General features: G+C 54.0%; 2 protein-coding genes across 2 annotated transcripts in view; one reads left to right on the plus strand and one right to left on the minus strand.

Moving 5' to 3' along the window:
* The window catches only part of LOC101664316 (high density lipoprotein binding protein), a 51,126-nt gene extending 46,743 nt beyond the window's left edge, over positions 1-4,383 (minus strand). Inside the window, exon 1 of the mRNA XM_045297492.1 lies at positions 4,294-4,383. The gene's annotated coding sequence lies outside the window, so the exon portion shown is untranslated. The remainder of the gene's footprint in view (positions 1-4,293) is intronic.
* A 220-nt stretch (positions 4,384-4,603) lies between these two features.
* The window catches only part of SEPTIN2 (septin 2), a 10,028-nt gene continuing 7,881 nt past the window's right edge, over positions 4,604-6,750 (plus strand). Inside the window, exon 1 of the mRNA XM_045294557.1 lies at positions 4,604-4,669. The gene's annotated coding sequence lies outside the window, so the exon portion shown is untranslated. The remainder of the gene's footprint in view (positions 4,670-6,750) is intronic.

The following is a 6,750-nucleotide window of genomic DNA, read 5'->3' on the forward strand; positions in this document are numbered from 1 at the left end:
TGCCTCCTGGATAGAGGCATGCTGGCGGAGTGGGGTACCAGACCCTCGGTGTTGGCGCTAAAGAGCTTTGAAACACTTGCTGGAGCGGGGCAGGGGGTAGAGGCTAGAATGCAAGGGGCCACAGGGCCAAAGAAATGCTTGCCTGCAGGCACAGCTAAGAAGAGGTTTTCAGAATTGAAGAACTGTATCCCTGTCATTTCTAAGCCTGAATTGTATCCTGTTACTTCTCCATGCAACCCTTTAACTATGAGTATTGCCTATGAGTTCTGTATGGCCATTTCAACATACTCGAGAACCCAACAGCGAAGTCAAGAAGGCCGTGGGAGGGGATGGCTGTTATCAGAATCCTTAAGAAGGGTGGAGGGTGGAGGCAAGTCTAACCTCCACCTTTTGGGACTCCGCCATGGGCTGTTGATCTTGTGGACAGCAGGTCAGACCCTGGCCAGCACAAGTTTTACGAAACATAAAAACGCACTCTGCTTTTAGTCCAAAACAAGTTTGAGTGACCAGCTTTTTTAGTGTGGGTTTCTCTTTTGTTATTCTGTGTCTGCACTCTCGGGGACAGGCATTCTGGTGCCCGGCACTGGCCAGCTGCTTTTCCTCTGGTTGGAGCCTCCTTCACAAGGCGAACTTGGCCTTGGTGAGCACGCAGCTGTGGGTAGTCCTTCTTCAGGGAGCTTGGATCTGCTTCACAGGAGGAGAAGCCCCCGCCCCCTCACTCACTCACCCCAATAGCCATGCCAAAGACAAGCACCACTCACCACTGCTCAAGCCCTTCTGGTAAAAAAAAATTCCGTTACAAGCGGGAAATACAGTTGGGAAATTTATCTGACCCACCAATGGTCACAAGTCATGTCTGTGGGCACAGTGCAACTTTCTGAAATCCAGTCCAAGTTGGAGAGTCTTCTGCAGGACGGACTCAGGACGCAAAGCCCTTCACACCATGATCTCAGCCAACTCTCCACCTTCTAAGATATCAGCAGTACCCTGGACTCTTAGCAGGTCACTCAGCCACCTCCCAGCCATAAATGTCGGGCATCCCTCTTGCATAAACTAGTCTTTTCTCAACAACAGCCAGGCAGCCAGTCCTGTGTGTCCACAGGAAAATCACTTATCATCCTTTACAACTCAGTCCAAGGCCCACTTCTTTGTGAAAGCCTTCCTACAGGTTATCATTTCACCTCTTTCCTATCTCCAGGCACATATATGCATGTATTTCTGATAGTGCCTTTATGACAGAGACTTGTTGTTTTTTAAATAAGTAATTATTTCATGGGTGACCATGAGCTGCTTGAGGAAAAGGGTGTCTCCTTTTCATGCCTGCACCCCAGAACCTCAGACAGTTCCTGCAGTTTCCTGAATTCAACTGTGGGAGAAGACCTTGAGATTGGTCAGACAACTAGAAGCTTAAAATAACAAAATCAAGTAGGGAAAAGGCCAGAGTCAACTCGACCCTCTGGTGAGGACAGCCGGCGAGGAAGTGGGAGGGCATGAAGCACTGAGCACCATGGCTGCTCTTTCCTACGTGGTACTCCCACTCCCGTGGTCTTACCAGGTACGCTGATTCATGAGAGGTGAGGCATGCCCCTACAACAATGCTTGGGATATAGCAGGAAGTAGTGATAGCTACAGCAAAGTTCAATCCTCCTTGTAAACTCTTTAACTGGTTTTCAACCCTTGAGCGATAAACTCAGTGTCCTCCAGTCTAAAACTGAGAACAGATTGATAGCCTGCATTTCACACCCAGTGAGCTGGGAGTATGGGCAGTGGAAGTCATTCTTAACCAAGCATCTTCTCAACTTTTTTTTTTTTTTTAACATTTTATTAGGGGCTCATACAACTGTCATCCCAATCCATACACACATCAATTGTGTAAAGCGCATTTGTACATTGTTTCTCAAAACATTTTCTCTCCACTTAAACCCCCGACATTAGGTCCTCATTTTCCCCCTCCCTCCCCGCTCCCCTCTCCCTCATGAGCCCTTGATAGTTTATAAATGGGTATTTTGTCATATCTTGCCCTGTCCGACATCTCCCTTCACCCACTTTTCGGTTGTCTGTCCCCCAGGGAGGAGGTCACACACAGTTCCATGTAATCGGTTCCCTCTTTCCTACCCATTCTCCTTTTACCCTCCCTGTTTTGCCACTCACACCACTGGTCCTATAGGGCTCATCCATCCTGGATTCCCTGTATTTTCAGTTCCTATCTGTACCAGTGTACCTCCTCTGGTCTAGCCAGACTTGCAAGATTGAATTCGAGTCATGGTAGTGGGAGCGGGGAGGAAACATTTAGGAACTAGAGGAAAGTTGTATTTCTCATCATTGTTACGTCGCACCCTGACTGGCTCATCTCCTCCCCGAGACCCCTCTGCAAGGGAATCTCCAGTGCATCTTCTCAACTTTGAAACAAGCACTGACTGTAAGTATGAGTTGTAGAGGTATTCGGGATGCTCAGTGTTGCAAACCTAAAGCTAGATTTCATCCAAGGCGCTCACTACCCCAAGCTAGGTTCCCTAAATGAGCATTAAGCTCCATGACCAGCAGCATGCTACCAAGTGCCTCAGGCCATACCCTCAGGGTGACTAACTCCGTTTTCACAGGGGCTTAAGAGAGCTGTCTCCAAAGGGGAGGCTGTCTTTAAGATACCAAACAGTGAAGCCATTTTCTGAGGGCCTCTGAGGACACAGAATAAAGCCCCACGCAAGTGGTCTCGTCACTAAAAGCTACTAACTGCTACCCCCTCAGAACCACAATGCCTACAGATCTAGTCCTTGAACCACAACCACAACCCCACCAGAGTACCAGTCATAACGTCCTCTTGCACTAAAAGCACTAAATTTAATGGAACCCCCCGCCCCCCCAACCAAAACTCGTTCCCCTTCAGCTTATACAGGACCTTCTCACTTCTTAAGGCTCCGTGGTGGTGTGGTTATGCATTCAGCTGTGATCTGCATGCTCGGCAGTACAAAACCACCAGCAACTCTGAGGTAGCAAGACTGGACTTTCTACTCTGGTAGACAGTTACAATTTCAACATCCACTCAAAGGCAGTGAGTGAGTGAGTCTCATTTCCTAAACCAGGTGGGCGAGGAGATAAGAGCTGTCCAGCCTGGAGGAAGGACCCCTGGCAGCAATACTGTTAGGTGCTGCTGTTAAGGTCAGCAGTTAGAAACCACAGTTGCTCCCAGGTATACAGGCTTTCTACTCCGGTGGTTGACATTTTGGAAACCCAAGGGGGGCAGTTCTACCCTGTACTTTGGCGACGCCACGGTCAGTATCCACTTGATGGCGGTGCATTTTGGTTTGAAATCAGGAAATAAAGGTGCCCTGATGGCATAGTGGGTTGCATATGTGGCTGCTAACCACAAGGTCAGCAATTCGAGACCACCTGTCGTCCTGTGGAATAAAGAGGTTTTCTACTCGGAAATCCACGGGCAGATAGGTCCACCCTGTCCTACTGGGTCGCCATGAATCGTCGATGGTAGCGGGTTTGAGCCCAGAGCCGGTTTCGGAAGGAGCCAGTTGGGAAAGACTCCTAAGGGAGCACCAGAGTCAATCAGTTTCGGGTCCCCAGCGGACTCGGAAGCTTGTCACTTCACTTTCAGGCGCACGCGTAGTTCGTGCGCTGAGATCAGGAGGATCAGGCGGTCATTGGGATGCCAAGTCCTACGGGAGGAGGGGGAGGGTGCTCCAAGCTGGGACCTCAAGCCCTCGTTCCTGAGCAGGTCAAGTCCCAGTCGGACACTTCACTCTCCTAGGCCTGAGCCATGCCGCTGGGGTGGGCTTGAAGGACGCCCCCCAGGTCGCACCTCGTCCCCAGGCTAGAAGGAGAAACTCAAAGGCCAGGGCACACAGGCCGCGCCCGCTCACCACCCCTGGGAGGTAGGCCCCAGCTCAGGGCTGATAGCCGGCGCCGGAAGGCCGTGTCCCCGCCGGGACCAATGCCAAACTCTATGGTCGGCGGCGGCGCGCAAACCCCACGTGACCCGCGAGCGCCAATCGAGGCGAGGCGTCCGTACCATAGAGACGACGGCCGACCAGCCTAGACCAGCCCCGCACGGCTGCTCTTCTTCCCCTTCCCGGCTCAGCTCCGGCTCTCGCAGCTCGGTGCTGCCGCCATCTTTCTGGAGGAGAGCATCAAGGCGAGGGCTCCCCCTCCCCGGGATGGTTCCACACTCTTACCGCCACTTACCCTCCTCCCGTACGCCTCTCGTCTTTTCAATGGTCACTTAGCTCCTTCTAAACAAATGTCTTCCCCCCATCCTCGCTACCACAAGACAGAGAATCACATTACCTGTTCCACTCTTATTAGCGTAAGAGAATCAAGCTCATAGGGCAGAAACTGTGGCGAAACAGGGACAAGCCGCCATCTTGGTAAAGGAGAAGAGGCTACGCTTGACCTCCCCCCCACCCCCAGCCTCTATATGGCCAACCGCCGTGGGAGGGGCACTGCGCCTGCGCACAGGCGGCCGACACGGTCGGGCCCGCGCCTGCGCACTGGGATGCCGGCGAAATCGCGGAGGACACGGGAGGAAAGCGCTGGCGGGGGCGGGCGACGCGGCGACGCAGGACGGGGTGGGGCGGGGCACGAGCGGCGGCGGCGGCGCGCTCCGGGTTCTGGGCGGGTTCGGGTTCCTGCAGGCCGCGACTGGTGTTCTGCTCATCCGCTGGTGAGTTTCTGTTCGGAGTTTCCCCCCTTGGGGGGGACGAGCGGCCCTCCCAGGGAGCTTCGGGAACGGCTCCAGTCGCCCCGGCCCCTGGGCGGCGGTCAGCCGCGCTCTGAAGCGCGGGTGGGGGAGGGGCGACCGGGGACTGCCACCGAGTCCGGCTTCCCCACCCATCCCCCGTCGCTCCCCACTGGGAGTCCAGGCCACCAGCCTCTACCCACCCCCCGCCGTCCGGACCCGGTGTCCCGCCGCCTCCCGCGCCCTTGTCCTCCTGCCCATGAACCCCATTTCCGGAGGCGCGCAGGGGTCGGGCCTCCAAGCCCCGGGCAGGGCGACCAGGCTGACCCCTGGCCCGCAGGAGACACACTCGGCCCCGCCGCACAGTAGGGCGGCCCTCGAGGGGCCGCGGAACCCCGAGCAGCCTGCAGCCTGTGGCCATCTTGTGGTCACTCCAACGGGGCCATTTTCTCGGAGTCAGGGCCTCGCCAACGGGCCCTGGCGGAGAGGGGCCCTTGGGACTCCCGGGCTGAACGTGCAGTCTTTTTGAGCCCGTCCTTACCGAGGGACGTGGCCGGAGGGCGCCTTGGACTGGCCGAGCAGGCAAAGCCCTCGTGGACCGGGTGGCGAGGTGACCGCGGAGTGGTTAGGAGCTCCGCCCGGCCACTACCCTCCGGGGTTGAGTTTGGTGGGTTCTCACAGACAAGTGAGCGGCAACACCGGCTTCCCAGGTCGCCAGGCTGTGGCCTTTCCCGCCCTCACCTGGAGCCTCCAGGTCCCTGCATCAACCTTTACTGCCCTGGTTATGCTGTTCCTGGGCCCCTCGAGGGGACCGCCAGCACTGCGAGCTGTGTCAGATGTTGTGCAGCATCCACCCTGTTCTGTTCCAGTATCCTCAGACCGAGTTTCCAACCACCGAGAGCTCGGAGTCTTCTGGGTCAGCACATGCTGTACAGGGGCCTGCAGGGCCCAGCTGTGCAGGGGCATTCTGAGTATTAGGGGTGAGGAGTGTAAATAGAAGACTTATCTCATATCAATTGGGGTGAATCCGCTGTTCTGTGGATGAAGGCAGCATAAGGAACACCCGCTAACATCTGACCTGAGCTCCCTGGAAGGAGATTTTTTTTCTTGGCCACTTTGAGATTGGGAGACCCTGGTAGGCATCCACCATTTACACTAACTAGGAGGCTGCTGGTCGGTGTTGCCCATGATGCCGGAGCAGGGCGCTCACCAAGGCCCAGGTGTGCTTCCAACTTTCACTTTGGTTGGTCACTACCATCCACTGGTAGCAGAGCATGCGGCGGTGGTGTTAGATGCGTACAACAGTAGCAAACACTGCCTGCTTCTGCGCCTTCCTCAAAATCATTGCTATGTGAGCCCATTGTGTCCACTGAAATACAGTTATGTTCACCCTGGAGTGGTGCAGCCATTTACCTGCTCCTAGTCTGGGGAAGAAATGGAAGTTTTCTTAGAAGGTGACCACCAGTGAGGAGGCAGAGCTGTCTCAGTCTGTCTTTGTCGGTCCTGTTGGAAATGTACACTTGGGGGTTCGTGATGCATGTTTTACATTAACTGGGGTTTCAGAGTAACCATGAGAAACAACTATTGGTCCTCAGCCAGCAAACACAACGATAAGGTTCTTGAAGTCTCAGGATGTCTCTGTTGACTAACTAGATAGCAGGACCCTGCTTTCAATCACTGGCAGAAACAGAAGGGGAGACTGGGGTTATTTGGCCCTTCTATGTGACTTCAATGTAGTGAGTGACAAAAATCCCATAGAGACTACTTTCTACCTGCATTTTTGAGGGGTTTTTTTCTAACTACGTTGTGTTTAAGTAAAATAATGAGTTAAAATTGTTGCAGCCACTGTGGCAATCCATCCCCTTGACGGACCCTCTAAGAAGCCTGGTGTTCTCCAGGGACTGGTCCCTCCTGATAATATGACCTTGCTCCTGAGGAACTTTCTGGCTACACTTCTTTCCAGACAGATCTGCTTGTTAATCCAGCAGTACTTTCAATCTTTCAATCATCATTCAAAGGCATCAATTCTTCCTTCGTCTTTTTTTTACATCATTTTATTAGGGGCT

This window comes from Echinops telfairi, unplaced genomic scaffold (genome assembly GCF_000313985.2).
Source record: "Echinops telfairi isolate 266 unplaced genomic scaffold, ASM31398v2 ScPeMD7_3;HRSCAF=10, whole genome shotgun sequence".
Lineage (NCBI taxonomy): Eukaryota > Metazoa > Chordata > Mammalia > Afrosoricida > Tenrecidae > Echinops > Echinops telfairi.